The sequence below is a fragment of the Phyllobates terribilis genome, unplaced genomic scaffold (genome assembly GCF_046119375.1).
Source record: "Phyllobates terribilis strain yellow unplaced genomic scaffold, ASM4611937v1 Scaffold_3__8_contigs__length_932513732, whole genome shotgun sequence".
Lineage (NCBI taxonomy): Eukaryota > Metazoa > Chordata > Amphibia > Anura > Dendrobatidae > Phyllobates > Phyllobates terribilis.
In genome coordinates, this window is record NW_027362763.1 from 879,428,093 (window position 1) to 879,446,096 (window position 18,004).

General features: G+C 34.5%; 19 non-coding genes across 19 annotated transcripts; all 19 read left to right on the forward strand.

Moving 5' to 3' along the window:
• Positions 1-480: 480 nt before the first annotated feature.
• Positions 481-563, forward strand: TRNAL-UAA (transfer RNA leucine (anticodon UAA)). Its single transcript has one exon. It is a non-coding gene; the product is annotated as a tRNA-Leu (tRNA).
• A 779-nt stretch (positions 564-1,342) lies between these two features.
• Positions 1,343-1,425, forward strand: TRNAL-UAA (transfer RNA leucine (anticodon UAA)). The gene has a single exon. It is a non-coding gene; the product is annotated as a tRNA-Leu (tRNA).
• Positions 1,426-2,204: 779 nt separating this feature from the next.
• Positions 2,205-2,287, forward strand: TRNAL-UAA (transfer RNA leucine (anticodon UAA)). Its single transcript has one exon. It is a non-coding gene; the product is annotated as a tRNA-Leu (tRNA).
• Positions 2,288-3,066: 779 nt separating this feature from the next.
• On the forward strand, positions 3,067-3,149 carry TRNAL-UAA (transfer RNA leucine (anticodon UAA)). The gene has a single exon. It is a non-coding gene; the product is annotated as a tRNA-Leu (tRNA).
• Positions 3,150-3,927: 778 nt separating this feature from the next.
• Positions 3,928-4,011, forward strand: TRNAL-UAA (transfer RNA leucine (anticodon UAA)). The gene has a single exon. It is a non-coding gene; the product is annotated as a tRNA-Leu (tRNA).
• A 779-nt stretch (positions 4,012-4,790) lies between these two features.
• TRNAL-UAA (transfer RNA leucine (anticodon UAA)) lies at positions 4,791-4,873 on the forward strand. The gene has a single exon. It is a non-coding gene; the product is annotated as a tRNA-Leu (tRNA).
• Positions 4,874-5,652: 779 nt separating this feature from the next.
• On the forward strand, positions 5,653-5,735 carry TRNAL-UAA (transfer RNA leucine (anticodon UAA)). The gene has a single exon. It is a non-coding gene; the product is annotated as a tRNA-Leu (tRNA).
• A 779-nt stretch (positions 5,736-6,514) lies between these two features.
• TRNAL-UAA (transfer RNA leucine (anticodon UAA)) lies at positions 6,515-6,597 on the forward strand. The gene has a single exon. It is a non-coding gene; the product is annotated as a tRNA-Leu (tRNA).
• Positions 6,598-7,376: 779 nt separating this feature from the next.
• Positions 7,377-7,459, forward strand: TRNAL-UAA (transfer RNA leucine (anticodon UAA)). Its single transcript has one exon. It is a non-coding gene; the product is annotated as a tRNA-Leu (tRNA).
• Positions 7,460-8,237: 778 nt separating this feature from the next.
• On the forward strand, positions 8,238-8,321 carry TRNAL-UAA (transfer RNA leucine (anticodon UAA)). Its single transcript has one exon. It is a non-coding gene; the product is annotated as a tRNA-Leu (tRNA).
• A 1,638-nt stretch (positions 8,322-9,959) lies between these two features.
• Positions 9,960-10,042, forward strand: TRNAL-UAA (transfer RNA leucine (anticodon UAA)). Its single transcript has one exon. It is a non-coding gene; the product is annotated as a tRNA-Leu (tRNA).
• Positions 10,043-10,820: 778 nt separating this feature from the next.
• TRNAL-UAA (transfer RNA leucine (anticodon UAA)) lies at positions 10,821-10,903 on the forward strand. The gene has a single exon. It is a non-coding gene; the product is annotated as a tRNA-Leu (tRNA).
• Positions 10,904-11,681: 778 nt separating this feature from the next.
• TRNAL-UAA (transfer RNA leucine (anticodon UAA)) lies at positions 11,682-11,764 on the forward strand. The gene has a single exon. It is a non-coding gene; the product is annotated as a tRNA-Leu (tRNA).
• Positions 11,765-13,405: 1,641 nt separating this feature from the next.
• Positions 13,406-13,488, forward strand: TRNAL-UAA (transfer RNA leucine (anticodon UAA)). Its single transcript has one exon. It is a non-coding gene; the product is annotated as a tRNA-Leu (tRNA).
• A 779-nt stretch (positions 13,489-14,267) lies between these two features.
• Positions 14,268-14,350, forward strand: TRNAL-UAA (transfer RNA leucine (anticodon UAA)). Its single transcript has one exon. It is a non-coding gene; the product is annotated as a tRNA-Leu (tRNA).
• A 773-nt stretch (positions 14,351-15,123) lies between these two features.
• Positions 15,124-15,206, forward strand: TRNAL-UAA (transfer RNA leucine (anticodon UAA)). The gene has a single exon. It is a non-coding gene; the product is annotated as a tRNA-Leu (tRNA).
• A 772-nt stretch (positions 15,207-15,978) lies between these two features.
• Positions 15,979-16,061, forward strand: TRNAL-UAA (transfer RNA leucine (anticodon UAA)). The gene has a single exon. It is a non-coding gene; the product is annotated as a tRNA-Leu (tRNA).
• Positions 16,062-16,840: 779 nt separating this feature from the next.
• On the forward strand, positions 16,841-16,923 carry TRNAL-UAA (transfer RNA leucine (anticodon UAA)). Its single transcript has one exon. It is a non-coding gene; the product is annotated as a tRNA-Leu (tRNA).
• A 779-nt stretch (positions 16,924-17,702) lies between these two features.
• TRNAL-UAA (transfer RNA leucine (anticodon UAA)) lies at positions 17,703-17,785 on the forward strand. The gene has a single exon. It is a non-coding gene; the product is annotated as a tRNA-Leu (tRNA).
• The last annotated feature ends 219 nt before the right edge of the window (positions 17,786-18,004 follow it).

Sequence of the window (18,004 nt, forward strand, 5' to 3'; positions counted from 1 at the left end):
ACTCAGAAATATAATGCAAGCCATTTGCATAAAACATTATCTACTAGAAGTTTGGGATCCAGAAAGGAGATGGCCATTGTACGTAGGATGTCAAGAAATGTAAAATCTGCCTGAGAAAATCTGGAGTATAGTAAACTGATGAATTTGTCAAGTATGAGCTTCTTTGGAGAGGTTAAACTGTCTAAAGATACTCAAATTTTGCGCTTAGTGTTGTTGCAAAATCAAGGTGGCATTTTATTCCAATATTCACTCTTTGTCACCACTCTAAACATATAGCCAAAAATGAAATTCCACATAGCGAGAAAACTTAATGTTGTTGCATAAAATTTACAGTCAACACAAGGGTTTACAGTAGAGGCCAATCTAATGCTCTTGATAAGAGGCTTATAAAATAAGAAATCTGTTTGTGCAAAATTTATAAGAAAACATTTGTTTAATAACCATCACCTGTGTATGAAAGATGCATTTCTCAGTGAATTGACCAGGATGGCCGAGTGGTTAAGGCGTTGGCCTTAAGATCCATTGGATATGTATCCGCGTGGGTTCGAACCCCACTCCTGGTATGCTTTTTACACTTGAAGTAAGTCAAGATTTCACATAACGGAGTGATGATTGAGCAAAAGGAGAGCTGTTATTGTCCGATAGTATCGTCATATTTCTACGATAACTGTGACCATCGCCCTCTTAAGTTTATCATTTTGATTATGAAAATAATCTCTTTTACATCAGATCATGATTTTACAGTAAGTTCCAAGCTTTATCCAAGAGGAAAGTTTAGGGATAAATGGAAAGTTGATTTATTGAGACAAATATTAAAACTACAGTCCCAAAAGAAACATATGAGGTCAGAATAATATGAGAAACTCAGAAATATAATGCAAGCCATTTGCATAAAACATTATCTACTAGAAGTTTGGGATCCAGAAAGGAGATGGCCCTGGTAGGTAGGATGTCAAGAAATGCAAAATCTGCCTGAGAAAATCAGGAGTATGCTAAACTGATGAATTTGTCAGGAATGAGCTTCTTTGGAGAGGTTAAACTGTCTAAAGATATTCAAATTTTGCACTTAGTGTTGTTGAAAAATGAAGGTGACATTTTATTCCAATATTCACTCTTTGTCACCACTCTAAACATATTGCCAAAAATGAAATTCTACATACCGAGGAAACTTAATGTTGCTGCATGAAATTTACAGTCAACAGAAGGGTTTACAGTAGAGGCCAATCTAATGCTCTTGATAAGTGGCTTATAAAATAAGAAATCTGTTTGTGCAATATTTATAAGAAAACATTTGTTTAATAACCATCACCTGTGTATGAAAGATGAGTTGCTCAGTGAATTGACCAGGATGGCTGAGTGGTTAAGGTGTTGGACTTAAGATCCAATGGATATGTATCTGCGTGGGTTTGAACCCCACTCCTGGTATGACTTTTACACTTGAAGTTAGACAAGGCTTCTCAAAATGGAGTGATGATTGAGCAAAAGGAAAGCTGTTATTGTCCAATAGTATCGTCATATTTCTACGATAACTGTGACCATCACCCTCTCAATTTTATCGTTTTGATTATGAAAATAATCTCTTTTACATCAGATCATGATTTTACAGTAAGTTCCAAGCTTTATCCAAGAGGAAAGTTTAGGGATAAAGGGAAAGTTGATTTATTGAGATAAATATTCAAACTACAGTCCCAAAAGAAACATATGAGGTCAGAATAATATGAGAAACTCAGAAATATAATGCAAGCCATTTGCATAAAACATTATCTACTAGAAGTTTGGGATCCAGAAAGGAGATGGCCATTGTACGTAGGATGTCAAGAAATGTAAAATCTGCCTGAGAAAATCTGGAGTATAGTAAACTGATGAATTTGTCAAGTATGAGCTTCTTTGGAGAGGTTAAACTGTCTAAAGATACTCAAATTTTGCGCTTAGAGTTGTTGCAAAATCAAGGTGGCATTTTATTCCAATATTCACTCTTTGTCACCACTCTAAACATATAGCCAAAAATGAAATTCCACATAGCGAGAAAACTTAATGTTGTTGCATAAAATTTACAGTCAACACAAGGGTTTACAGTAGAGGCCAATCTAATGCTCTTGATAAGAGGCTTATAAAATAAGAAATCTGTTTGTGCAAAATTTATAAGAAAACATTTGTTTAATAACAATCACCTGTGTATGAAAGATGCATTTCTCGTTGAATTGACCAGGATGGCCGAGTGGTTAAGGCATTGGACTTAAAATCCAATGGATATGTATCCGCGTGGGTTTGAACCCCTCTACTGGTATGATTTTTACACTTGAAGTTAGTCAAGGTTTCTCAAAATGAAGTGATGATTGAGCAAAAGGAGTGTTGTTATTGTCCGATAGTATCGTCATATTTCTACGATAACTGTGACCATCGCCCTCTTAAGTTTATCATTTTGATTATGAAAATAATCTCTTTTACATCAGATCATGATTTTACAGTAAGTTCCAAGCTTTATCCAGGAGGAAAGTTTAGGGATAAAGGCAAAGTTGATTTATTGAGATAAATATTCAAACTACAGTCCCAAAAGAAACATATGAGGTCAGAATGATATGAGAAACTCAGAAATATAATGCAAGCCATTTGCATAAAACATTACCTACTAGAAGTTTAGGATCTTGAAAGGAGATGGCCATTGAACGTAGGATGTCAAGAAATGTCAAATCTGCCTGAGAAACTCTGGAGTATGGTAAACTGATGAATTTGTCAAGTATGAGCTTCTTTGGAGAGGTTAAACTGTCTAAAGATACTCAAATTTTGCCCTTAGTGTTGTTGAAAAGTCAAGGTGACATTTTATTCCAATATTCACTCTTTGTCACCACTCTAAACATATAGCCAAAAATGAAATTCCACATACCGAGGAAACTTAATGTTGTTGCATAAAATTTACAGTCAAAACAAGGGTTTACAGTAGAGGCCAATCTAATGCTCTTGATAAGTGGCTTATAAAATAAGAAATCTGTTAGTGCAAAATTTATAAGAAAACATTTGTTTAATAACCATCACCTGTGTATGAAAGATTCATTCATCTGTGAATTGACCAGGATGGCCGAGTGGTTAAGGTGTTGGACTTAAGATCCAATGGATATGTATCCGTGTGGGTTCGAACCCCACTCCTGGTATGATTTTTACACTTGAAGTTAGTCAAGGTTTCTCAAAACGGAGTGATGATTGAGCAAAAGGAGAGCTATTATTGTCCGATAGTATCGTTATATTTCTACGATAACTGTGACCATCGCCCTCTTAAGTTTATCATTTTGATTATGAAAATAATCTCTTTTACATCAGATCATGATTTTACAGTAATTTCCAAGCTTTATCCAAGAGGAAAGTTTAGGGATAAAGGGAAAGTTGATTTATTGAGATAAATATTCAAACTACAGTCCCAAAAGAAACATATGAGGTCAGAATAATATGAGAAACTCAGGAATATAATGCAAGCCATTGGCATAAAACATTATCTACTAGAAGTTTGGGATCCAGAAAGGAGATGGCCATTGTACGTAGGATGTCAAGAAATGTAAAATCTGCCTGAGAAAATCTGGAGTATGGTAAGCTGATGAATTTGTCAAGTATGAGCTTCTTTGGAGAGGTTAAACTGTCTAAAGATACTCAAATTTTGTGCTTAGTGTTGTTGCAAAATCAAGGTGGCATTTTATTCCAATATTCACTCTTTGTCACCACTCTAAACATATAGCTAAAAATGAAATTCCACATACCGAGGAAACTTAATGTTGTTGCATAAAAGTTACAGTCAACACAAGAGTTTACAGTAGAGGCCAATCTAATGCTCTTGATAAGTTACTTATAAAATAAGAAATCTGTTAGTGCAAAATTTATAAGAAAACATTTATTTAATAACAATCACCTGTATATGAAAGATACATTACTCATAGAATTGACCAGAATGGCCTAGTGGTTAAGGCGTTGGATTTAAAATGCAATGGATATGTATCCGCGTGGGTTCGAACCCCACTTCTGTTATGACTTTTACACTTGAAGTAAGACAAGGTTTCTCAAAATGGAGTGATGATTGAGCAAAAGGAAAGCTGTTATTGTCCAATAGTATCGTCATATTTCTACGATAACTGTGACCATCACCCTCTCAATTTTATCGTTTTGATTATGAAAATAATCTCTTTTACATCAGATCATGATTTTACAGTAAGTTCCAAGCTTTATCCAAGAGGAAAGTTTAGGGATAAAGGGAAAGTTGATTTATTGAGATAAATATTCAAACTACAGTCCCAAAAGAAACATATGAGGTCAGAATAATATGAGAAACTCAGAAATATAATGCAAGCCATTTGCATAAAACATTATCTACTAGAAGTTTGGGATCCAGAAAGGAGATGGCCATTGTACGTAGGATGTCAAGAAATGTAAAATCTGCCTGAGAAAATCTGGAGTATAGTAAACTGATGAATTTGTCATGTATGAGCTTCTTTGGAGAGGTTAAACTGTCTAAAGATACTCAAATTTTGCGCTTAGTGTTGTTGCAAAATCAAGGTGGCATTTTATTCCAATATTCACTCTTTGTCACCACTCTAAACATATAACCAAAAATGAAATTCCACATAGCGAGAAAACTTAATGTTGTTGCATAAAATTTACAGTCAACACAAGGGTTTACAGTAGAGGCCAATCTAATGCTCTTGATAAGTGGCTTATAAAATAAGAAATCTGTTTGTGCAAAATTTATAAGAAAACATTTGTTTAATAACAATCACCTGTGTATGAAAGATGAATTTCGCGTTGAATTGACCAGGATGGCCGAGTGGTTAAGTCATTGGACTTAAAATCCAATGGATATGTATCCACGTGGGTTCGAACCCCTCTACTGGTATGATTTTTACACTTGAAGTTAGTCAAGGTTTCTCAAAATGAAGTGATGATTGAGCAAAAGGAGTGTTGTTATTGTCCGATAGTATCGTCATATTTCTACGATAACTGTGACCATCGCCCTCTTAAGTTTATCATTTTGATTATGAAAATAATCTCTTTTACATCAGATCATGATTTTACAGTAAGTTCCAAGCTTTATCCAAGAGGAAAGTTTAGGGATAAAGGGAAAGTTGATTTATTGAGATAAATATTCAAACTACAGTCCCAAAAGAAACATATGAGGTCAGAATAATATGAGAAACTCAGAAATATAATGCAAGCCATTTGCATAAAACATTATCTACTAGAAATTTGGGATCCAGAAAGGAGATGGCCATTGAACGTAGGATGTCAAGAAATGTAAAATCTGCCTGAGAAAATCTGGAGTATGGTAAACTGATGAATTTGTTAAGTATGAGCTTCTTTGGAGAAGTTAAACTGTCTAAAGATACTCAAATTTTGCGCTTAGTGTTGTTGAAAAATCAAGGTGGCATTTTATTCCAATATTCACTCTTTGTCACCACTCTAAACATATAGCCAAAAATGAAATTCCACATAGCGAGAAAACTTAATGTTGTTGCATAAAATTTACAGTCAACACAAGGGTTTACAGTAGAGGCCAATCTAATGCTCTTGATAAGTGGCTTATAAAATAAGAAATCTGTTTGTGCAAAATTTATAAGAAAACATTTGTTTAATAACAATCACCTGTGTATGAAAGATGAATTTCTCGTTGAATTGACCAGGATGGCCGAGTGGTTAAGGCATTGGACTTAAAATCCAATGGATATGTATCCGCGTGGGTTCGAACCCCTCTACTGGTATGATTTTTACACTTGAAGTTAGTCAAGGTTTCTCAAAATGAAGTGATGCTTGAGCAAAAGGAGTGTTGTAATTGTCCGATAGTATCGTCATATTTCTACGATAACTGTGACCATCGCCCTCTTAAGTTTATCATTTTGATTATGAAAATAATCTCTTTTACATCAGATCATGATTTTACAGTAAGTTCCAAGCTTTATCCAAGAGGAAAGTTTAGGGATAAAGGGAAAGTTGATTTATTGAGATAAATATTCAAACTACAGTCCCAAAAGAAACATATGAGGTCAGAATAATATGAGAAACTCAGAAATATAATGCAAGCCATTTGCATAAAACATTATCTACTAGAAATTTGGGATCCAGAAAGGAGATGGCCATTGAACGTAGGATGTCAAGAAATGTAAAATCTGCCTGAGAAAATCTGGAGTATGGTAAACTGATGAATTTGTTAAGTATGAGCTTCTTTGGAGAAGTTAAACTGTCTAAAGATACTCAAATTTTGCGCTTAGTGTTGTTGAAAAATCAAGGTGGCATTTTATTCCAATATTCACTCTTTGTCACCACTCTAAACATATTGCCAAAAATGAAATTCCACATACCGAGGAAACTTAATGTTGTTGCATAAAATTTACAGTCAAAACAAGGGTTTACAGTAGAGGCCAATCTAATGCTCTTGATAAGTGGCTTATAAAATAAGAAGTCTGTTAGTGCAAAGTTTATAAGAAAACATTTGTTTAATAACCATCACCTGTGTATGAAAGATGCATTCATCAATGAATTGACCAGGATGGCCGAGTGGTTAAGGTGTTGGACTTAAGATCCAATGAATATGTATCTACGTGGGTTCGAACCCCACTCCTGGTATGCTTTTTACACTTGAAGTAAGTCAAGATTTCTCAAAACGGAGTGATGATTGAGCAAAAGGAGAGCTGTTATTGTCCGATAGTATCGTCATATTTCTACGATAACTGTGACCATCGCCCTCTTAAGTTTATCATTTTGATTATGAAAATAATCTCTTTTACATCAGATCATGATTTTACAGTAAGTTCCAAGCTTTATCCAGGAGGAAAGTTTAGGGATAAAGGCAAAGTTGATTTATTGAGATAAATATTCAAACTACAGTCCCAAAAGAAACATATGAGGTCAGAATGATATGAGAAACTCAGAAATATAATGCAAGCCATTTGCATAAAACATTATCTACTAGAAGTTTAGGATCTTGAAAGGAGATGGCCATTGAACGTAGGATGTCAAGAAATGTCAAATCTGCCTGAGAAAATCTGGAGTATGGTAAACTGATGAATTTGTCAAGTATGAGCTTCTTTGGAGAGGTTAAACTGTCTAAAGATACTCAAATTTTGCCCTTAGTGTTGTTGAAAAGTCAAGGTGACATTTTATTCCAATATTCACTCTTTGTCACCACTCTAAACATATAGCCAAAAATGAAATTCCACATACCGAGGAAACTTAATGTTGTTGCATAAAATTTACAGTCAAAACAAGGGTTTACAGTAGAGGCCAATCTAATGCTCTTGATAAGTGGCTTATAAAATAAGAAATCTGTTAGTGCAAAATTTATAAGAAAACATTTGTTTAATAACCATCACCTGTGTATGAAAGATTCATTCATCTGTGAATTGACCAGGATGGCCGAGTGGTTAAGGTGTTGGACTTAAGATCCAATGGATATGTATCCGCGTGGGTTCGAACCCCACTCCTGGTATGATTTTTACACTTGAAGTTAGTCAAGGTTTCTCAAAACCGAGTGATGATTGAGCAAAAGGAGAGCTATTATTGTCCGATAGTATCGTTATATTTCTACGATAACTGTGACCATCGCCCTCTTAAGTTTATCATTTTGATTACGAAAATAATCTCTTTTACATCAGATCATGATTTTATAGTAATTTCCAAGCTTTATCCAAGAGGAAAGTTTAGGGATAAAGGGAAAGTTGATTTATTGAGATAAATATTCAAACTACAGTCCCAAAAGAAACATATGAGGTCAGAATAATATGAGAAACTCAGGAATATAATGCAAGCCATTGGCATAAAACATTATCTACTAGAAGTTTGGGATCCAGAAAGGAGATGGCCATTGTACGTAGGATGTCAAGAAATGTAAAATCTGCCTGAGAAAATCTGGAGTATGGTAAGCTGATGAATTTGTCAAGTATGAGCTTCTTTGGAGAGGTTAAACTGTCTAAAGATACTCAAATTTTGTGCTTAGTGTTGTTGCAAAATCAAGGTGGCATTTTATTCCAATATTCACTCTTTGTCACCACTCTAAACATATAGCTAAAAATGAAATTCCACATACCGAGGAAACTTAATGTTGTTGCATAAAAGTTACAGTCAACACAAGGGTTTACAGTAGAGGCCAATCTAATGCTCTTGATAAGTTACTTATAAAATAAGAAATCTGTTAGTGCAAAATTTATAAGAAAACATTTATTTAATAACAATCACCTGTATATGAAAGATACATTACTCATAGAATTGACCAGAATGGCCAAGTGGTTAAGGCGTTGGATTTAAAATCCAATGGATATGTATCCGTGTGGGTTCGAACCCCACTTCTGTTATGACTTTTACACTTGAAGTAAGACAAGGTTTCTCAAAATGGAGTGATGACTGAGCAAAAGGAAAGCTGTTATTGTCCAATAGTATCGTCATATTTCTACAATAACTGTGACCATCGCCCTCCTAATTTTATCGTTTTGATTATGAAAATAATCTCTTTTACATCAGATCATGATTTTACAGTAATTTCCAAGCTTTATCCAAGAGGAAAGTTTAGGGATAAAGGGAAAGTTGATTTATTGAGATAAATATTCAAACTGCAGTCCCAAAAGAAACATATGAGGTCAGAATAATATGAGAAACTCAGAAATATAATGCAAGCCAGCATAAAGCATTATCTACTAGAAGTTTGGGATCCAGAAAGTAGATGGCCATTGTACGTAGGATGTCAAGAAATGTAAAATCTGCCTGAGAAAATCTGGAGTGTGGTAAACTGATGAATTTGTCAAGTATGAGCTTCTTTGGAGAGGTTAAACTGTCTAAAGATACTAAAATTTTGCCCTTAGTGTTGTTGAAAAATGAAGGTGGCATTTTATTCCAATATTCACTCTTTGTCACCACTCTAAACATATAGCCAAAAATGAAATTTCACATACCGAGGAAACTTAATGTTGTTGCATGAAATTTACAGTCAACAGAACGGTTTACAGTAGAGGCCAATCTAATGCTCTTGATAAGTGGCTTATAAAATAAGAAATTTGTTGGTGCAATATTTATATGAAAACATTTGTTTAATAACCATCACCTGTGTATGAAAGAATCATTACTCAGTGAATTGACCAGGATTGCCGAGTGGTTAAGGTGTTGTACTTAAGATCCAATGGATATGTATTCGCGTGTGTTTGAACCCCACTCCTGGTATGATTTTTACACTTGAAGTTAGACAAGGCTTCTCAACACGGAGTGATGATTGAGAAAAAGGAAAGTTGTTATTGTCCAATAGTATCGTCATATTTCTACGATAACTGTGACCATCGCCCTCTCAATTTTGTTGTTTTGATTATGAAAATAATCTCTTTTACATCAGATCATGATTTTACAGTAAGTTCCAAGCTTTATCCAAGAGGAAAGTTTAGGGATAAAGGGAAAGTTGATTTAGTGAGATAAATATTCAAACTACAGTCCCAAAAGAAACATATGAGGTCAGAATAATATGAGAAACTCAGAAATATAATGCAAGCCATTTGCATAAAACATTATCTACTAGAAGTTTGGGATCCAGAAAGGAGATGGCCATTGTACGTAGGATGTCAAGAAATGTAAAATCTGCCTGATAAAATCTGGAGTATGGTAAACTGATGAATTTGTCAAGTATGAGCTTCTTTGGAGAGGTTAAACTGTCTAAAGATACTCAAATTTTGCCCTTAGTGTTGTTGAAAAGTCAAGGTGACATTTTATTCCAATATTCACTCTTTGTCACCACTCTAAACATATAGCCAAAAATGAAATTCCACATACCGAGGAAACTTAATGTTGTTGCATAAAATTTACAGTCAAAACAAGGGTTTACAGTAGAGGCCAATCTAATGCTCTTGATAAGTGGCTTATAAAATAAGAAATCTGTTAGTGCAAAATTTATAAGAAAACATTTGTTTAATAACCATCACCTGTGTATGAAAGATTCATTCATCTGTGAATTGACCAGGATGGCTGAGTGGTTAAGGTGTTGGACTTAAGATCCAATGGATATGTATCCGCGTGGGTTCGAACCCCACTCCTTGTATGATTTTTACACTTGAAGTTAGTCAAGGTTTCTCAAAACGGAGTGATGATTGAGCAAAAGGAGAGCTATTATTGTCCGATAGTATCGTTATATTTCTACGATAACTGTGACCATCGCCCTCTTAAGTTTATCATTTTGATTATGAAAATAATCTCTTTTACATCAGATCATGATTTTACAGTAATTTCCAAGCTTTATCCAAGAGGAAAGTTTAGGGATAAAGGGAAAGTTGATTTATTGAGATAAATATTCAAACTACAGTTCCAAAAGAAACATATGAGGTCAGAATAATATGAGAAACTCAGGAATATAATGCAAGCTATTGGCATAAAACATTCTCTACTAGAAGTTTGGGATCCAGAAAGGAGATGGCCATTGTACGTAGGATGTCAAGAAATGTAAAATCTGCCTGAGAAAATCTGGAGTATGGTAAGCTGATGAATTTGTCAAGTATGAGCTTCTTTGGAGAGGTTAAACTGTCTAAAGATACTCAAATTTGTGCTTAGTGTTGTTGCAAAATCAAGGTGGCATTTTATTCCAATATTCACTCTTTGTCACCACTCTAAACATATAGCTAAAAATGAAATTCCACATACCGAGGAAACTTAATGTTGTTGCATAAAAGTTACAGTCAACACAAGGGTTTACAGTAGAGGCCAATCTAATGCTCTTGATAAGTTACTTATAAAATAAGAAATCTGTTAGTGCAAAATTTATAAGAAAACATTTGTTTAATAACAATCACCTGTGTATGAAAGATGCATTTCTCGTTGAATTGACCAGGATGGCTGAGTGGTTAAGGCATTGGACTTAAAATCCAATGGATATGTATCCGCGTGGGTTCGAACCCCTCTACTGGTATGATTTTTACACTTGAAGTTAGTCAAGGTTTCTCAAAATGAAGTGATGATTGAGCAAAAGGAGTGTTGTTATTGTCCGATAGTATCGTCATATTTCTACGATAACTGTGACCATCGCCCTCTTAAGTTTATCATTTTGATTATGAAAATAATCTCTTTTACATCAGATCATGATTTTACAGTAAGTTCCAAGCTTTATCCAAGAGGAAAGTTTAGGGATAAAGGGAAAGTTGATTTATTGAGATAAATATTCAAACTACAGTCCCAAAAGAAACATATGAGGTCAGAATAGTATGAGAAACTCAGAAATATAATGCAAGCCATTTGCATAAAACATTATCTACTAGAAGCTTGGGATCCAGAAAGGAGATGGCCATGGTACGTAGGATGTCAAGAAATGCAAAATCTGCCTGATAAAATCAGGAGTATGCTAAACTGATGAATTTGTCAAGAATAAGCTTCGTTGGAGAGGTTAAACTGTCTAAAGATACTCAAATTTTGTGCTTAGTGTTGTTGCAAAATCAAGGTGGCATTTTATTCCAATATTCACTCTTTGTCACCACTCTAAACATATAGCCAAAATGAAATTCCATATAATGAGAAAACTTAATGTTGTTGCATAAAATTTACAGTCAACACAAGGGTTTACAGTAGAGGCCAATCTAATGCTCTTGATAAGTGGCTTATAAAATAAGAAATCTGTTAGTGCAAAATTTATAAGAAAACATTTTTTTAATAACAATCACCTGTGTATGAAAGATGCATTACTCAGTGAATTGACCAGGATGGCTGAGTGGTTAAGGCGTTGGACTTAAGATCCAATGGATATGTATCCACGTGGGTTCGAACCCCACTCCTGGTATGATTTTTACACTTGAAGTTAGTCAAGGTTTCTCAAAAAGGAGTGATGATTGAGCAGAAGTAGAGCTATTATTGTCCGAGAGTATCGTTATATTTCCAAGATAACTGTGACCATCGCCCTCTTTAGTTTATCACTTTGATTATGAAAATAATCTCTTTTACATCAGATCATGATTTTACAGTAAGTTCCAAGCTTTATCCAAGAGGAAAGTTTAGGGATAAAGGGAAAGTTGATTTATTGAGATAAATATTCAAACTACAGTCCCAAAAGAAACATATGAGGTCAGAATAATTTGAGAAACTCAGAAATATAATGCAAGCCATTTGCTGAAAACATTATCTACTTGAAGTTTGGGATCCAGAAAGGAGATGGCCATTGTAAGTAGGATGTCAAGAAATGTAAAATCTGCCTGAGAAAATCTGGAGTATGGTAAACTGGTGAATTTGTCAAGTATGAGCTTCTTTGGAGAGGTTAAACTGTCTAAAGAAACTCAAATTTTGCCCTTAGTGTTGTTGAAAAATGAAGGTGGCATTTTATTCCAATATTCACTCTTTGTCACCACTCTAAACATATTGCCAAAAATGAAATTCCACATACCGAGGAAACTTAATGTAGTTGCATGAAATTTACAGTCAACAGAAGGGTTTACAGTAGAGGCCAATCTAACGCTCTTGATAAGTGGCTTATAAAATAAGAAATCTGTTGGTGCAATATTTATAAGAAAACATTTGTTTAATAGCCATCACCTGTGTATGAAAGACGCATTTCTCAGCGAATTGACCAGGATGGCTCCGTGGTTAAGGCGTTGGACTTAAGATCCATTGGATAGATATCCGCGTGGGTTCGAACCCCTCTCTTGGAATGATTTTCACACTTGAAGTTAGTCAAGATTTCTCAAAACGGAGTGATGATTGAGCAAAAGGAGAGCTGTTATTGTCCGATAGTATCATCATATTTCTACGATAACTGTGACCATCGCCCTCTTAAGTTTATCATTTTGATTATGAAAATAATCTATTTTACATCAGATCATGATTTTACAGTAAGTTCCAAGCTTTATCCAAGAGGAAAATTTAGGGATAAAGGGAAAGTTGATTTATTGAGATAAATATTCAAACTACAGTCCCAAAAGAGATATATGAGGTCAGAATAATATGAGAAACTCAGAAATATAATGCAAGCCATTTGCATAAAACATTATCTACTAGAAGTTTAGGATCTTGAAAGGAGATGGCCATTGTACGTAGGATGTCAAGAAATGTCAAATCTGCCTGAGAAACTCTGAAGTATGGTAAACTGATGAATTTGTCAAGTATGAGCTTCTTTGGAGAGGTTAAACTGTCTAAAGATACTCAAATTTTGCCCTTAGTGTTGTTGAAAAGTCAAGGTGGCATTTTATTCCAATATTCACTCTTTGTCACCACTCTAAACATATAGCCAAAAATGAAATTCCACATACCGTGGAAACTTAATGTTGTTGCATAAAATTTACAGTCAAAACAAGGGTTTACAGTAGAGGCCAATCTAATGCTCTTGATAAGTGGCTTATAAAATAAGAAATCTGTTAGTGCAAAATTTATAAGAAAACATTTGTTTAATAACCATCACCTGTGTATGAAAGATGCATTCATCAGTGAATTGACCAGGATGGCTGAGTGGTTAAGGTGTTGGACTTAAGATCCAATGGATATGTATCCACGTGGGTTCGAACCCAACTCCTGGTATGATTTTTACACCTGAAGTTAGTCAAGGTTTCTCAAAACAGAGTGATGATTCAGCAAAAGGAGAGCTATTATTGTCCGATAGTATCGTTATATTTCTACGATAACTGTGACCATCGCCCTCTTAACTTTATCATTTTGATTATGAATATAATCTCTTTTACATCAGATCATGATTTTACAGTAAGTTCCAAGCTTTATCCAAGAGGAAAGTTTAGGGATAAAGGGAAAGTTGATTTATTGAGATAAATATTCAAACTACAGTCCCAAAAGAAACATATGAGGTCAGAATAGTATGAGAAACTCAGAAATATAATGCAAGCCATTTGCATAAAACATTATCTACTAGAAGCTTGGGATCCAGAAAGGAGATGGCCATGGTACGTAGGATGTCAAGAAATGCAAAATCTGCCTGATAAAATCAGGAGTATGCTAAACTGATGAATTTGTCAGGAATGAGCTTCTTTGGAGAGGTTAAACTGTCTAAAGATATTCAAGTTTTGCGCTTAGTGTTGTTGAAAAATCAAGGTGGCATTTTATTCCAACATTCACTCTTTGTCACCAATCTAAACATATAGCCAAAAATGAAATTCCATATAATGAGGAAACTTAATGTTGTTGCATAAAATTTACAGTCAACACAAGGGTTTACAGTAGAAGCCAATCTAATGCTCTTGATAAGTGGCTTATAAAATAAGAAATCTGTTAGTGCAAAATTTATAAGAAAACATTTGTTTAACAACCATCACCTGTGTATGAAAGATGCATTCATCAGTGAATTGACCAGGATGGCCGAGTTGTTAAGGCGTTGGACTTAAGATCCAATGGATATGTATCCACGTGGGTTCGAACCCCACTACTGGTATGCTTTTAACACTTGAACGAAAAAATAATAATAGCTCTCCTTTGGCTCAATCATCACTCTGTTTTGAGAAACCTTGACTAACTTCAAGTGTAAAAATCATACCAGGAGTGGGGTTCGAATTTTATCGTTTTGATTATGAAAATAATCTCTTTTACATCAGATCATGATTTTACAGTAAGTTCCAAGCTTTATCCAAGAGGAAAGTTTAGGGATAAAGGGAAAGTTGATTTATTGAGATAAATATTCAAACTACAGTCCCAAAAGAAACATATGAGGTCAGAATAATATGAGAAACTCAGAAATATAATGAAAGCCATCAGCATAAAACATTATCTACTAGAAGTTTAGGATCTTGAAAGGAGATGGCCATTGTACGTAGGATGTCAAGAAATGTCAAATCTGCCTGAGAAACTCTGGAGTATGGTAAACTGATGAATTTGTCAAGTATGAGCTTCTTTGGAGAGGTTAAACTGTCTAAAGATACTCAAATTTTGCCCTTAGTGTTGTTGAAAAGTCAAGGTGGCATTTTATTCCAATATTCACTCTTTGTCACCACTCTAAACATATAGCCAAAAATGAAATTCCACGTACCGAGGAAACTTAATGTTGTTGCATAAAATTTACAGTCAAAACAAGGGTTTACAGTAGAGGCCAATCTAAAGCTCTTGATAAGTGGCTTATAAAATAAGAAATCTGTTAGTGCAAAATTTATAAGAAAACATTTTTTTAATAACCATCACCTGTGTATGAAAGATGCATTCATCAGTGAACTGACCAGGATGGCCGAGTGGTTAAGGCGTTGGACTTAAGATCCAATGGATATGTATCCATGTGGGTTCGAACCCCACTCCTAGTATGATTTTAACACTTGAACGATAAAACAATAATAGCTCTCCTTTTGCTCAATCATCACTCCGTTTTGAGAAACCTTGACTAACTTCAAGTGTAAAAATCATACCAGGAGTGGGGTTCGAATTTTATCGTTTTGATTATGAAAATAATCTCTTTTACATCAGATCATGATTTTACAGTAAGTTCCAAGCTTTATCCAAGAGGAAAGTTTAGGGATAAAGGGAAAGTTGATTTATTGAGATAAATATTCAAACTACAGTCCCAAAAGAAACATATGAGGTCAGAATAATATGAGAAACTCAGAAATATAATGCAAGCCATTTGCATACAACATTATCTACTAGAAGTTTGGGATCCAGAAAGGAGATGGCCATTGTACGTAGGATGTCAAGAAATGTAAAAACTGCCTGAGAAAATCTGGAGTATGGTAAACTGATGAATTTGTCAAGTATGAGCTTCGTTGGAGAGGTTAAACTGTCTAAAGATACTCAAATTTTGCGCTTAGTGTTGTTGCAAAATCAAGGTGGCATTTTATTCCAATATTCACTCTTTGTCACCACTCTAAACATATAGCCAAAAATGAAATTCCATATAATGAGGAAACTTAATGTTGTTGCATAAAATTTACAGTCAACACAAGGGTTTACAGTAGAGGCCAATCTAATGCTCTTGATAAGTGGTTTAAAAATAAGAAATCTGTTAGTGAAAAATTTGTAAGAAAACATTTGTTTAATAACAATCACCTGTGTATGAAAGAATCATTACTCAGTGAATTGACCAGGATGGCCGAGTGGTTAAGGCGTTGGACTTAAGATCCAATGGATATGTATCCACGTGGGTTTGAACCCCACTCCTGGTATGATTTTTACACTTGAAGTTAGTTAAGGTTTCTCAAAACAGAGTGATGATTGAGCAAAAGGAGAGCTATTATTGTCCGATAGTATCATTATATTTCTACGATAACTGTGACCATCGCCCTCTTAAGTTTATCATTTTGATTATGAATATAATCTCTTTTACATCAGATCATGATTTTACAGTAAGTTCCAAGCTTTATCCAAGAGGAAAGTTTAGGGATAAAGGGAAAGTTGATTTATTGAGATAAATATTCAAACTACAGTCCCAAAAGAAACATATGAGGTCAGAATAGTATGAGAAACTCAGAAATATAATGCAAGCCATTTGCATAAAACATTATCTACTAGAAGCTTGGGATCCAGAAAGGAGATGGCCATGGTACGTAGGATGTCAAGAAATGCAAGATCTGCCTGATAAAATCAGGAGTATGCTAAACTGATGAATTTGTCAGGAATGAGCTTCTTTGGAGAGGTTAAACTGTCTAAAGATATTCAAATTTTGCGCTTAGTGTTGTTGAAAAATCAAGGTGGCATTTTATTCCAATATTCACTCTTTGTCACCAATCTAAACATATAGCCAAAAATGAAATTCCATATAATGAGGAAACTTAATGTTGTTGCATAAAATTTACAGTCAACACAAGGGTTTACAGTAGAGGCCAATCTAATGCTCTTGATAAGTGGCTTATAAAATAAGAAATCTGTTAGTGCAAAATTTATAAGAAAACATTTGTTTAATAACAATCACCTGTGTATGAAAGATGCATTCATCAGTGAATTGACCAGGATGGCAGAGTGGTTAAGGCGTTGGACTTAAGATCCAATGGATATGTATCCACGTGGGTTCGAACCCCACTCCTGGTATGATTTTTACACTTGAAGTTAGTTAAGGTTTCTCAAAACAGAGTGATGATTGAGCAAAAGGAGAGCTATTATTGTCCGATAGTATCATTATATTTCTATGATAACTGTGACCATCGCCCTCTTAAGTTTATCATTTTGATTATGAATATAATCTCTTTTACATCAGATCATGATTTTACAGTAAGTTCCAAGCTTTATCCAAGAGGAAAGTTTAGGGATAAAGGGAAAGTTGATTTATTGAGATAAATATTCAAACTACAGTCCCAAAAGAAACATATGAGGTCAGAATAATATGAGAAACTCAGAAATATAATGCAAGCCATTTGCATAAAACATTATCTACTAGAAGTTTGGGATCCAGAAAGGAGATGGCCATTGTACGTAGGATGTCAAGAAATGTAAAAACTGCCTGAGAAAATCTGGAGTATGGTAAACTGATGAATTTGTCAAGTATGAGCTTCGTTGGAGAGGTTAAACTGTCTAAAGATACTCAAATTTTGCGCTTAGTGTTGTTGCAAAATCAAGGTGGCATTTTATTCCAATATTCACTCTTTGTCACCAATCTAAACATATAGCCAAAAACGAAATTCCACATACCGAGGAAACTTAATGTTGTTGCATAAAATTTATAGTCAAAACAAGGGTTTACAGTAGAGGACAATCTAATGCTCTTGATAAGTGGCTTATAAAATAAGAAATCTGTTAGTGAAAAATTTATAAGAAAACATTTGTTTAATAACCATCACCTCTGTATGAAAGATGCATTCATCAGTGAATTGACCAGGATGGCCGAGTGGTTAAGGCGTTGGACTTAAGATCCAATGGATATGTATCCACGTGGGTTCGATCCCCACTCCTGGTATGATTTTTACACTTGAAGTTAGTTAAGGTTTCTCAAAACAGAGTGATGATTGAGCAAAAGGAGAGCTATTATTGTCCGATAGTATCATTATATTTCTACGATAACTGTGACCATCGCCCTCTTAAGTTTATCATTTTGATTATGAATATAATCTCTTTTACATCAGATCATGATTTTACAGTAAGTTCCAAGCTTTATCCAAGAGGAAAGTTTAGGGAT